This window comes from Diabrotica virgifera, chromosome 1 (assembly GCF_917563875.1).
Source record: "Diabrotica virgifera virgifera chromosome 1, PGI_DIABVI_V3a".
In the NCBI taxonomy this organism is placed as follows: domain Eukaryota; kingdom Metazoa; phylum Arthropoda; class Insecta; order Coleoptera; family Chrysomelidae; genus Diabrotica; species Diabrotica virgifera.
Window position 1 is genome coordinate 208,928,978 of NC_065443.1, and position 14,172 is coordinate 208,943,149.

The window sequence follows — 14,172 nt, forward strand, 5'->3', positions numbered from 1 at the left end:
GTTTTTACTTCATGTTAGAGTTTTTTAACTATATGGTATACAGCCAACCTAGGGAACTTCCCTTTTAGTTTTAAAAAAATCACTAAGAAGATCTAAACCTCCGAGGTGTTGAATCGAGTTTAGTTCCTAAGGTAGCAAAAAAGCATAGTTTTATTTACATATTAACATAGTAAGTATGTAGATTAACAATAACATTTGTTTGGAAAAATTTTTGGAGCATAAATTTTGACGCTATCAATTTCTTCTGGAGTTCATTTGGTAAGTATTCCTGAGTACTTTTTAAATTACGATTAAATGTATCGTTTTCCTGTTATTTGAGCTTGAATACTGAGATTTGAGTACTTTTATTTTGAGTATTTTAATAACTGTATATAACAAATTTTGCTGAGATTATGTCTCTATCTGTATATGGGGATATTTTTAATAAAATAATTTTCACCCCTTAGAAGGGGAGCATCCACCCCCAGGGTAAAAGCGCAAGTTGGTATTATGTCACTTTTGTTCCTTAAGGTAACCTCTAAAGAATTTAGAACGTGCGATGGCTTGAAACGTTGGGTGAAGGGCGGTGAAGAGAGAAAGGTTCTCGAGTCACTATTGGAATGTCATCATGCATTTCAACCACTGCACGTTCAAAATTCTTAGTAAAACCGCGCTAACCACTCACAAATTTTCATGCAAATGGATGGAGGTTCAACGAAATCAGACATAATAGCTCATATCCACCTTCAGTCACTGCATCTCGCGATTTATTAATTTCGACTACACCACTGCTAATTTATTAAGTCGGCTTGAACAGAGAATATCTAGGACATCGTTTCTATTATTTACTCAAAATTCGTGTGGGTTTTTCAACTATTGCCGCAAGTTTATTGTTAAAAACGTTGTTATGGTTTCATGATTCATAAACCAAACTATAAATGTCTGAAGGCCCATCCATGCGTCCGTCTGTACATATTTTAATATAAAGTTACATACCTTTGTTTTTATATTTTTATACAGGGTGTTTCGTTAGTATTAATAAATAATACTTATACTAAATTTACAATTAAGATACAGTAGAAAGTAGAAATGAACAAACCAAGACACGTTAAATGCTGCTAGGAGCACTCCCGAATCATAATTTACAATGTATATCATGATCAATCCCAATTACAATCCCATTACAATCCCAAATCATGATTTCCAAAGTTTATACATTGTAAATTATGATTCGGGAGTGCTCCTAGTAGCATTTAAAGTGTCTTGGTTTGTTGATTTCTACTGCATCTTGATTGTAAATTTAGTATAGTTAAAAATAAGAAGAGTCGATTTCAAACACCGATAAAATGTGTCATCTTTTTGAAGTATTTAATGATTGTTTAATAACAATTATGTGTATCCTTTTGATTTAATACATTCGACAACTCTCCGAGACATCAAAGGCTCCGAACTCAAAGACAACTTTGAGTAAGGTGGTGAATGTGTTTTTGAAGAATTTAAACCCAAGCAACTAGAACTTAAAGGCACGTATCCACTACACTTGCGCTCCGCGCGCCTGCAACTACTCCACATAGTGATAGTGGATACGTTGGCGCTCCTGGAACGTCGCGGCGTCTTGAATCGGCGTCGCAGTGGCGGTTTATACGTAGAGGAGCGCATGCTGTATCGATTGGAGCAGTTGCAGGGAGCATAGAGCATAAGTGTAGTGGATACTTACGTGCCTTTATGTTTTACGTGACGGACAATTAATCTCTAGCTAATCAAGAGGGAAAGATAGTCAAAAATTAAATTGACTACATTATTATTAATAGAAGGTTTAGAAACAGTATTACATCTGCAAAAACATACCCAGTGCAGACGCAGCAACTAACCATAATCTGCTCTGTGCTGGATTTAAACTAAAACTAAAAAGAATAAAAGCCCCGACAACGCAGAAGAAACCTAATAGTCGACTCGGAAATAAGATAAATCGTGAGATTAAAAAACATTTAGAAAGATCGGAACAAGAAAATATCGGTCAAAATTTAGAGTGAATTCCGCCATGGTCACCACAGAAAACGAAGTTTTGAATCCAGAAAACGACCCAATACAGAAGAAGGATTGGATGACCGATAAAATACTAGACATTATTCAACAAAGAAGAAATTGTAAAAACAAAGACGAGATTAGATATAGAGAAATATATCGACAAATAAGATACGAGGTTAAGCGAGCAATAGATGCCTGGATGGAACAAAGATGTCGTGAAATGGAAGAACTACAAAGAACACATGACGAGTTTAATATACACAAAAAACTTAAAGAAATTACCTACACTCAGAGAAAGAGAACTCCTCACTTCATGAGAAACTCCAAAGGTAAAATAATTCTCGACTTAAACGAAAAGAAGGAAGAATGGACTAACTACATAAAAGAGCTCTTCCTGGATACGGGGGGGATACACTTAACACCTCAAAGTATACAAGTACTGGTCCTAGTATTTTAAAAGCGGAAGTAGAGAAAGCCACCAAACAAAGCAAAAATGAAAAATTTCCAGGCCCTGATCAAATACCATCAGACTGGCTAAAACTTCTAGATGAAGACAATGACTCAGAACTAACAAACATTTATAACCACATCACATATGCGAAACTGGAATGATGCCACAGAAATTGTTAGAGTCTACATTTATTCCACTCCCAAAAAAACCTAAAACATCATAATGTAAAGACTTTAGACCAGGGGTTCCCAAACTGGGGGGCGCGCCCCCCCTGGGGGGCGTAAGGACATGTCAGGGGGGCGCGAGACAAGTCGAAAATTAAATTAAATTCAGGTGCCTACCTAGTCTTTCTAAAATTCTAAATTAACCATGATGTTTAGAAAATTAAAACAAACCACTGTAACATCTGACTTTACTACATAAATTTGAAATCGAAGGCTTGAAAGAATGGAATGTGAGCGGTTCAATGTGGCAATAGCGCGCATAATTTGACAACCGAGCGTTTCCAAGCACTACCTCCCTCCTTCCCTCCTAACCGCCAGACGCAGGCCAGCTAGCTAACCGCAGACGCAGCTCTTATCAATTATTGTGACTCAGTGTTTGAGATACCTTGGCGTAGCCTGCACTTATTTTTGCATTATAAAAGCGTACGTGTTGTGAAATTTTAATTGTGGTAGTTGACTTTTATTGATTTCGTTGATTTGAGTGAGGGAAGATAATTGTAGTCCAGATGAGCTCAGCAAAGAAACGCAAGTATAATGATGATTATATCAAATATGGGTTTATTTGTATGCGTAAAGATAATGTCGAACATCCTCAGTATGTAATTTGCTATGAAGTATTAAGTAATGATGCAATGAGACCTAATCGTCTTGAAAGACATTTGTCATCCAAACATAACCCTTTTAAGGACAAACCAAAGGAATTTTTTGCTACAAAATCTGAAAATTTAAAACGCATGAAGTTAGATAGTACTGGTTCTACTGCTCAGTCATCTGAAAAAGTTCTTGAAGCTTCATATGAGCTATCACTTCTGATTGCTAAAGAAAAGAAGAGCCATATTATTGGAGAGACGCTTGTTAAACCGTGTTTGTTAAAGGCAGCTGATATTATTCTTGGAACGCAGAGTAAGCAAAAGTTATCTCAAATACCTCTTTCTGACAATACCGTGAAACGTCGCATTGATGATATGGCCGAAGACATACAAAACCAGGTAGTTGATGCAGTAAAACAATCGCCATTTTTTGCTATTCAGCTAGACGAGAGTACCGACATAGCACAATGTTCTCAGTTAATTGTTTATGTTCGGTATGTTGAAAACAGCGTTGCCAGACGTCCCGCTTTTCGCGGGACGTCCCGATTTTTAACTCAAAATTAAATGTCCCGCGCGGGACAGGCTCAATCCCGCTTTTTGGGAATAATTCGACCCTGCGTGCAGCGTACTGAGAAAGCGCAGCGGTTGGCACAAACAAGTGTGGACCGGCCGCCTGTCCAGCGCATAATGAATATAAGCGCGGGCGAGAGAGAGGGTGCCTCTGTGCCTCACGCAATCGGTGCGTGCGACTGCTAACATCTTCTCTTTCTCTTCTGCTCTTTTCTTGTTCTTATTTGAATCGTAAGCGAGTAGCTGTGATTACTTACGAAAGAAAAACGAATACCATTTGTTTTCGAGCTTGAAATCAGTGAGGTAGTGAGTTGCGTTAGGTGCGAAATTTAGTGTAATTGCAATAAGAAAACAAAAGTTCCAGTTTTTTTACGAAAGATGAATGAAACTTATGAAACCGATAGTGATGTTTCGGATTGCTCGAAACCGGAAGACATTACACCCAAGAAGAAAATCAAACTAGGAAAACATCGCCTCACCAAATACAGTTCAAATTGGCAGAATGATCACAATTGGTTGCGTTCTGTGGCGTCGGGTGAGTATAAAGCTTACTGTACACTGTGTAAAAAAGAGTTTACTATTTCACATGGCGGATTAAACGACGTAGTGAAGCATTCCAAAACAAATAGTCACTTGAAGATCACTAGTTCTCGTGCTGCAAGAAACTTAACTAGCTATTTCCAGGCACCGGGTACTTCAACATCTGATCGTGATCGCGATGATATTATATACAAAACGTCAGCTGCAGAAATTACTTCTGTATATCACACCGTTAAACATTCGTTAAGCTACAATAGTCTGGATTGTTTTCAAAAGTTATTACCTCTCATGTACGCCGATTCTAAGATAGCTAAGAATGTTAAATGTGGTAGGACAAAGAGCGAAGCAATAGTTTGTGAAGTATTGGCAAAAGAAGCTTTGAAGGACGTAGTTCAAAATTTAAAAGAAGATTTATTTTTTTCGATTTCTACGGATGTCAGCAATAAAGGAAACCGGAAAATGTTTCCAATATGTGTGCGATATTTCAGTTTTGACAAAGGAATACAAAACAAATTAATAGATTTTGTGGAGAGTAATGACGAAACTGCCGACCAAATAACAAAGGTACTTTGTGAAACACTGGATAAACATAACTTAAAATTATCGCAAGTAACATCATATGGTGCAGACAATGCAAATGTAAACTTTGGTTCAAATCATTCTGTTTTCACTAATCTTCATTCCAAAAACGAAAAAATATTAAAAGCTAACTGTTCAGTTCACATCTTGCATAACATGAGCAAATTTGCATGTGATAGATTAGACATCGATGTAGAAGCTATCATCTTAAAAATATATGGCCATTTCTCACATTCAGCTAAACGTCGTGCGGAATTGATGGAGATATTTGAAACTACGGAAATGGAGTGGGTCGAGTTATTACGTCACGTAAATACAAGATTTTTGTCGCTCTGTCCTGCTGTTGAGAGAATAATCAAGGTTTGGCCTGCTTTGAAAAGCTACTTTGATAAAAAAGAATCATGTGCGAAAGCCATTGAAAAAATTTTTGGTTCTGAAGCAGAGGAAACAAAAACTCTAGCCTACTTGAATTTTGTTTATAATGTGATGAGTGCTTTTGGTACATTAATAAAAGAGTCTCAGGGAAATGACATTGCCATAACCGAAATGCATGAGTCATTATGCCTCTTCCGTTCAAGACTGATTCAAAGACAGAAGGATGGGTTTTTCGGCTACCAGACGAAACTTATTTTAAATAAATTAGTTGAATCTGAAGAGATCAAAGTCATCGAAGACTTTAAACTATTTTACACAAATTGCCAAAAATATATAGAAAAACGTTATAATTTTTCAGATGAGAATATTTTTGCTAGACTTAAATTCCTAAATCTGGAAACTGAAATTAGTTTCGACATGATTGAAAATGCTATCGCTTTATTGAAATTGACAGACAATATTTCGGTAGATCACCTATATGAAGAATTTAACTTGTTGAAATCATCTTTGGACGTATTAGTGGGAAATTCCAAAGACACCACTGCCACCACCGCACAGAAATGGCAACAGTTTCCAAAAAAAGATACCAGGAATATGTTTAAACTCGTATCTTTTATATTAAGTACTCCAACGTCAAACTGCTTTCCGGAACGAGTTTTTTCGCAGATGAATTTGAAATGGTCAGATGCGAGAAATAAATGTTCCGTAAAGTTAATTAAAGCAGAATTACTCGTCCAGTTTAATCTACAGCTATCCTGTGAAGAGTTCTTTAAATTTACTAAAGAGAAAAGGGATATTTTGAAAGAAGTTAAATCCTCACAAAAATATGAATAAGTAATTCTTATAAATAATTAAAATATTCTCTTATTGTTCTTATTTTGTTATTCTTATATCTTTTATAACTTTTATTCTTATAAATATATAAAATTATTCTCTTATAATTTGTAACTCTAACTTCTATGACTTTTGTTTGAAACGCCACATTTTTCTAACGAATAAAACGTTTTTGATTCTGATATCTGATTTGTTTTTTATTTTTTTATTCAGAAGACGAATAAGACTCAATATTTTAATGATAAGGTAAATGTGATTTAAAATACCATATTTTTATTAAAATTTATTTTCTATTGATATTTTCACTAGGTGACTATCTTAATGTCTCGTAAACGTAATTTGAACTAAAATAAAAAGATAAATATTCAAATATTTTTGATTATATACCTTTTTTCACTATGTCCCGCTTTCGACGAAACAATCCCGCTTTTTTCACTCAAAAAGTTCCTAAATCCCGACTTGGCAAAAAAAAAATCTGGCAACGCTGGTTGAAAATGATAGAGTGAAAGAGGAGCTACTCTTTTCTACAGAGTTGGAGACCACGACAAAAGCTATTGATGTTATGAAAGCAGTGTCAGACTTTTTTGACCAACAGGAAATCTCTTGGCAAAAACTAATCGGTGTATGTACGGATGGCGCGCCTTCAATGCTTGGTTCTCGCTTAGGATTTGTACAATTAGTAAGAGAGAAAAATGCTGATGTGACTGGGATACATTGTGTTATACATCGACAAGCCTTGGCAGCAAAAACTCTTTCAAATGAATGCAATGCTGTCTTAAAGTTGTGTATTAAAATAGTGAATTACATAAAAAAACAGTGCGTTGAATACTCGACTGTTTAAAACTCTTTGTGAAGATTTAGGAAGTGATCACAAAACACTGCTATTTCATACAGAAGTAAGATGGCTCTCAAAAGGAAACATGTTAGCAAGATTATTTGACCTTCGAGATGAAGTAATCACCTTCTTGGAACAGCAAAAGCAAAATGAACTAAGCGTGGCCTTCAAAAAAAGTTGTACCCAAGTAATATTGGCTTATTTGCCAGACATCTTTGACTCCTTGAACAGCCTTAACTTAAAACTGCAGGGTGGAGACTCAAATATAGTTACTCATCGTGATGCGATTAATATGTATATTGAGAAACTGCAACTTTGGAGGCGTAAAATATCAGCAAACCCCTGCAATTATTCGAGTTTTCCTAAAGTAGAATCAATGTCAGAAGAAACACGCTTCAGAGATATTTATGAAGGATCAAGTTTGAAAATCCAAATATCAAACCATTTGGAGAGCCTAATTGAAGAGTTCCAGAAATACTTTCCAAACACTTGTGACGATAGTATTTTCAGAATGTCAACCGACCCATTCCATGTCAACATAGACTCCTTGCCTGAATCACTTCAAGAAGATGCTTTGCAAATAAAACATGATTCCTCTGCCAAATACAACTTTGAGATAATGGACAAACCTTCATTTTGGTTAAAATATTTCAAAGTGTATCCTAGTGTATCACGGGAAGCTCTTCGTTTATATTTGCCTTTTTCAAGTACCTATTTGTGCGAAAAAGCATTTTCAACACTTGTGGCAATTAAAACAAAGTATCGAAATAAACTTGATGCTGCTAGTGACTTGCGTTGTGCACTTACTAAAACTCAGCCACGAATAGGCATACTAGTAAAGAAAATTCAAGCCCATCCATCTCATTAACCAACCTAATCTATTTTTTCTTTTATTAATAATTTTTGTATTTTATTAAAACTGATATTGTTGTATTTTATGGCAGTATGTATATATAAATAAATGTTTTGTTTTTTATGTAACACTTATTTGATTTTGTTTTGTTCCCAGGCATATACAATTTATTGTTAAGGGGGGGCGCGAGAAACTTTCATTTCAACAAAAGGGGGCGTGGTACAAAAAAGTTTGGGAACCCCTGCTTTAGACTAATTAGTAGGTATCATGAGCCACTCTCTCAAGCCACTTCTTAAGATAATCCTTAATAGAAGCAAGCAGAAATGTGAGGAGACAATGGGAAACAACAATTCGATTTCAGAGAAGGATTGGGAGCAAGGGAAGTGGTTTTTATATGTTAACATAAAGGACCTTGAGACCCTATTTCCGTTGGTAAAATTTTTTGAGTGTCTTCAAATTGTAAAAATCAAAGGACCTTATTATAAATTACAATAAATAATGTATTTTATTGACTTAAAATTATAATTTAGTGTTTAAATGTTACAAGCAAGTTTTTTAACGAAAGTCAGTCGCCTGTTATTTTTTAGATAAATTATTCACAAACAAATTCAGTAAATTTTGGAATTTCTTGAATCATTTTTTTTTTAATTGAAAACATTGCGAGTGCAGTTAATCGACCCTGGCCCATAGCTATTCTAAGTTAAGTTTTGATACGCTTCAATGCAGAGAGACATCTTTCTGTTTCTGCAGTTGTCACTGTAAATTATTTTCAATCAAAAATTTAGTTAAGTGGACTGCGCCGGATAGTTAAAATCGTATCTTCTATTTTATTCATTATGCTTCCTCTTCTCCAAATATGTGCTTCACACCTACACAATTTGTAAGTTTTTACACAAATCTCCATTTTAAATAATCATTTATAATCCCGACGTTTGCACTTTGGTACATTCTTAATTAACAAATTTGGTTTCGGCATTTTTAATTATTGTTCTTCTAAATATAATGAAGAAAATTTAATTGATTTTAAATATTCCACGCTAACATTTACATCCACAAATCCTTCCATTCTTATAATATTGTTCCGAAATTCAAACTTCACGAAAGAAAAATTTAAACGTACGTGTGCCGTGCACGTTGAAAACACCAGAAGATCACATCCAACTTGTGATCTTGTGGCCATCTAAACTTGTGGGCTATAGCGGGTACCGGGGTGTATGGTGAGTTGTATTTTGCCGTATGAAAAGTCATTGGGATAGGATAAGAGCGGTGAACGCGAGGTTCTGTCTATCCGTGAAGTTTCTCCTTTGAAATAGAATAAAAATAATTAAATGTTCCCTATTATAGATACTTATAAACTCCTTGGATCTGTAATTTCGAATTTCAATTACTGTATAGTTAGATTAAAATGTTATTTATAGAATCATAAATTTTACATATATATGAATGTTGCTGTGAAAATAATTTTGGGGGTTCACGTGCACATGTGCACTTATGGAGAAACCGCCACTGATCGTGGGAGAAACTATTAACAACATCAGATATGCAGACGACACCGCGATCATGGCTGAAAGTATCAAGATCTTCAATTCGATCCTTATAGATCGAATATCGAGTCATTAGAGAATGCTCCAATAACGGACTTAGCATAAATACAACAAAGACAAAGTTACTTGTGATTATCAAACAAGACGTGGTTGACCGTTGTTCACTACGTTCAAGCGCGCTGACGCGAACCTGCTGCAAATAAATGAGTCGAAGGTAGGGATATACCATGGTACAATAAAGTTTCATTTATTGTACCATGGCAGGACATTAACAGTGACGATGCTACACAAGCATTACTTCTTCTTCTTAAGGTGCCGAGACCGCTTGTCGATCGTTGGCTCTCATGTTGCGCAGCATATTAACAATCATTGTCTTATTTACAGCCGCACGAAATAGTTCAGTGCTAGTTTTCCCAAACCATTGGCGTAGGTTTTTAAGCCAAGAAGTTGTACGGCGGCCCACACTTCTTTTTCCCATTATTTTACCTTGCATGACAAGGTGAAGTATGTCATATTTTTCTGGGTGACGCATTATATGACCAAAGTATTCCAATTTGCGCGTTTTAACCGTGTTCACTACTTCGCAACTTTTATTCAAACGTTGCAAAACCCTTTCGTTTGTGACTCTTTCTACCCAACTGATCTTCAGAATACGGCGGTAGATCCACATTTCAAATGCTTCTAGGTTTTTTAAAAGCGATTCTGTCAGTGTCCATGCTTCAACCCCGTAAAGTAGTACTGGGAATATATAACATCGGACCATTCTTATGCGAAGTTCCAAATTTAGATCATGACTGCACAGGATTTTCTTAAATTTCATAAAACTTGTTCTTGCTTTGGCAATTCTACTTTTTATTTCTGTACTAGGGTTCCAGCTTTCATTAATATGAGTACCCAGATATACAAGATTACTTACTCGTTCAATTGAGTCATTACCGATTGTTACGTTATAGTTATTATTATTAATTATTTATATGGGAAATAAGCCACAATTAAAATGAAAAAAATAATTTTATTAACGTTTCGACGCCCAAATCGATAACGACCCAAATAAATAGTTATTATTATTTACGGCTGCCTGTTTACTAATAACCATAAACTTTGTTTTTCTTGCGTTGAGTTTGAGTCCATATATCGCGCAGAATGCCACCATTCGATTTAATAACGCTTGAAGATGTTCAATTGATCCAGTCAGTAACAAGGTGTCATCTGCGTATCTGATATTGTTCATAAGCATACCATTAATGAGTATTCCCTCTTTTGCGTTTTCCAAGACTTCATTCAAGATTGTTTCAGCGTAAAGATTAAACAACATTGGTGACAATATACAGCCTTGTCGAACTCCGCGCTTGATTTTTACTTCTTCAGAGCACTGATTCGCAACCCTAATACATGCAGCCTGGCCCCAATACAAATTTGCGATTATTCTAATGTCCCTACCGTCCAGACCGGTAGTTTTGAGAATATGTAGCATTTTTTCATGGCGAACTTTATCAAAGGCCTTTTCAAAATCAATCGCGCACATGAAAACGTCATGATTTACATCTCTGCATCTTTGAATTAAAACTTAACAAGCATTACAATTAACGTTAAAACCACAGAAACAAAAACTATGCTGATATGTATTGGTTTTTAGGAATTAGGGTAAAGGGTTCTTTTTATCTCAAACGCATACCGAAACAGCAACAACATTTTTTTTAAGTAGTCCATTAGTAAATTATGTTACAACTAAAAATAGTTAAATAAGAATGATAAAAATTTCTAAATTAAATTCAAATTATCGTTTTACCCTAATTTGAGGCGTTGAGCGCAAAAGTGGCCCAAGCCCAAAATATTCAACTTGGAGAAAATCGCAAAAGAAATTTTGCTCTTTTTTTAAATGCAAATTAAAGTTTCTTAAACTTAAATTGTATCATTTATTTTTTTATGTTTGTATGTAAAAGGATGTTAGGTATGGTAATATTACTTTTTTTGCATGTGATTAAAAAAATAAAGATTTGATTGTGGTTTGGGTCGCTTTTGCATTTACGGTTTTGTTATAACTCATCAAAGCAATAAGGGCTTGTGATACAAAAAAAAAGGAAAATACAAGTATCTAAATTTATTTAAGGCAAATAAACTTTATTTACAATATTTTTCAATGGTTATCATCTGCTATTGCGCCCAGGTCCTGCTATTGCAGCACGTTCACTGTGTAGGAGTAGTTTATAAAATTCGTGATAGACGTGAGGAATATAGTCAAGTAACGCTAGCAAATATTTATATTTTGCTACTTGTATCGGCCTTGGTCCTGCAAATAATCGCTCATTGAATGTGGCAAGTTCCAAAAAGTGTTTCTTGTCCCGTTTTCTCATGTTAGCTTCATAAAAAAGGACCTCTTCGTTGTTGGAATATTTGAATTGAATAAATCCAGGTTTTTCCTTACTGTAGTGTAGCCACTGTATGCACAACCACTCTACTTTTTCTCCTGTTTTAGTTGTTTTACGTTGCGTTAACGCCTTTTCCGAAACTTTGCGTGGAAAAAAAATTCTGTGGACTTCATTGCGACCACAGGAAACTTTTATTTTTTCGTGTGTCAGACAATACTTGCATCCAGTCACTAGAAACATAGATGTTTTTATAGTGCTTCTTGTTCTTCTGAATCAAAGTACAAAATCTTGGTCATTTGGTAGATATGAACGTCCAGAGGCTAAGAATTTATGATCTATACTTTCTACTGTAAATTCGTTGCTTGCAACAATGTAAGTACAAAGGGCAGCTATTTTAAAATTTCTGTTCTACTCTCCACATTGATCACTGTACATAATCAATTTTTTCGTTCCAACATAGTTCTTTATGTAATGTGCAATGCAGGATGCTATTTCTTGCGGGGTCCACGTGAAGCAATGCTTTCATTCCACATGTGTTTGTAAGTTAGGAATTCCGAAACAAAACGTCCACAATTGCCTTTTGTGGTAGGCAATTCCCGTAGAAATAATTGGTGTTGCTAACGTTTTCATAAGGTCAAATGAAATAGCTGTCAGGCCGTTGTCGAGAACAGCAGCTGCTGCGTCCTGATTCAGACCTATTTGTGCGGCGTCTGCCTTTCTTTGATGTAGTTCTTGCCCTACTTGAATAATGTGATAATATTCGTTATTTGCTATAGCGGATCTAATTTTAACGTTAAATGCATCACATTTGCGACAACTGTCTGAAATTAAAGGATCAAAGCTCAAATTGAAGTTCCGATTGAAAATGCGAAGGAATACAAACATTGAAATGTTATTTGGTACCTCAGCCTTGTATAAATTGAATAATTATGTCTAGATCGGGAGATAGGATGTCATAATATTAAAAAAATGTTTGTAGATACTCACCTGAACTTGTTTCGTCGTATTGTCTAATTGTATCACTCATAATATAGTAATTAACACAACAATTAACACTTTTTGCGGAACAAAATTCGGACTGTACCCAATCAACTTTACGTCAAATCTGCAAATCTGCTAATGCAAAAGCGGCCCATGAGGTTTGGGCCGTTTTGGCATTTACAATGACTTGGAATATTGAGAGTGCAAAAGTGGTTTGCACTGCCATCTCTCGAAGGGAAGCATGATTAGGGTTGGGTCGCATTTGCATTATAAACTTTGTTGTACTAGCAGCTCATTTCTGTATATAACTCAATTTTAAAAATTTTGTGGGTTGGGCCACTTTTACGCTCAACGCCTCATTTTATAATCGGTACTGTTACTGTTATGTACTTATATAGGTAGGTGGATTTGTATTTTGCATTTGTGTGTATTATGTATCTATATAGCTGTATTCAAACCATGTTTATAGATATAGGTATGTTTACGATAGATAAAAAAATAATTTTTCTACGGCCGTGCTAAAAGAGCCACTTTCACGCACGCACGCGTTTCCGAAAGTTGCAACGTTCCCGCACGGCGTGCGTGAAAGTAAATTTTCCCGCACAGCGTGCGGGAAAGTAAAATACCTTGTAATATGGCATTATAATATATTATAATACATGCAATAAACTAATATTTAGATATTATTTACTAATTTATTTCAAATTTATTTTATTGTGTTCATGTTTTAATGAAATTAGCGAGATAATTCGATGAAATAAAATTATTTTGACACAATATTTAAATATTATTTAAAATACCTTCAGAACAACAATATTTAAAAGTCAGATCATTAGACAATTAGATACAATGGTTTTGAATCGTCGTCGTGGAAACCAATATCGTCGTCGTGGTTACCCATTATATTAAAAGTTTGGTTTTGACAACCTTGTCAAAGAATTAATTTGTGTATTTTCACTTCTAAATAAATATTGATATAACTCTATTTTTTGTGGCTTTTTTCCAAACGTACGGCCCTAGAAAAAATATTGTTCCTAACTCATGCGGAAAGTGTCTTCCCCGCACTCGACTGCTTGCCCGAACTCCGCTATCGCGTCGTTCGGGTCAACGGCAGTCTCGTGCGTGGAAGTATCACTTTCCGCACTAGTTAGGAAAATAACTATATTACATGTATAATATGTAGATATGGGTATAATAAGTACTATCTAAAACTTGTTCTATTGCATTGCCGTAAATATTAAGAATTCCTTTTTATTTACCTGCTTATGTAATAAATATGTACCGTACCAGGGCCTCGATTTTTGACCCTTCGCTTCGTTATTGAACGTATTCGCTTCGTATCTGTTTAGTGTACAGATCGCGAATGATCGATAACAAAGCGAAGGGTCAAAAATCGAGGTCAATATTCAATCGCATCGAT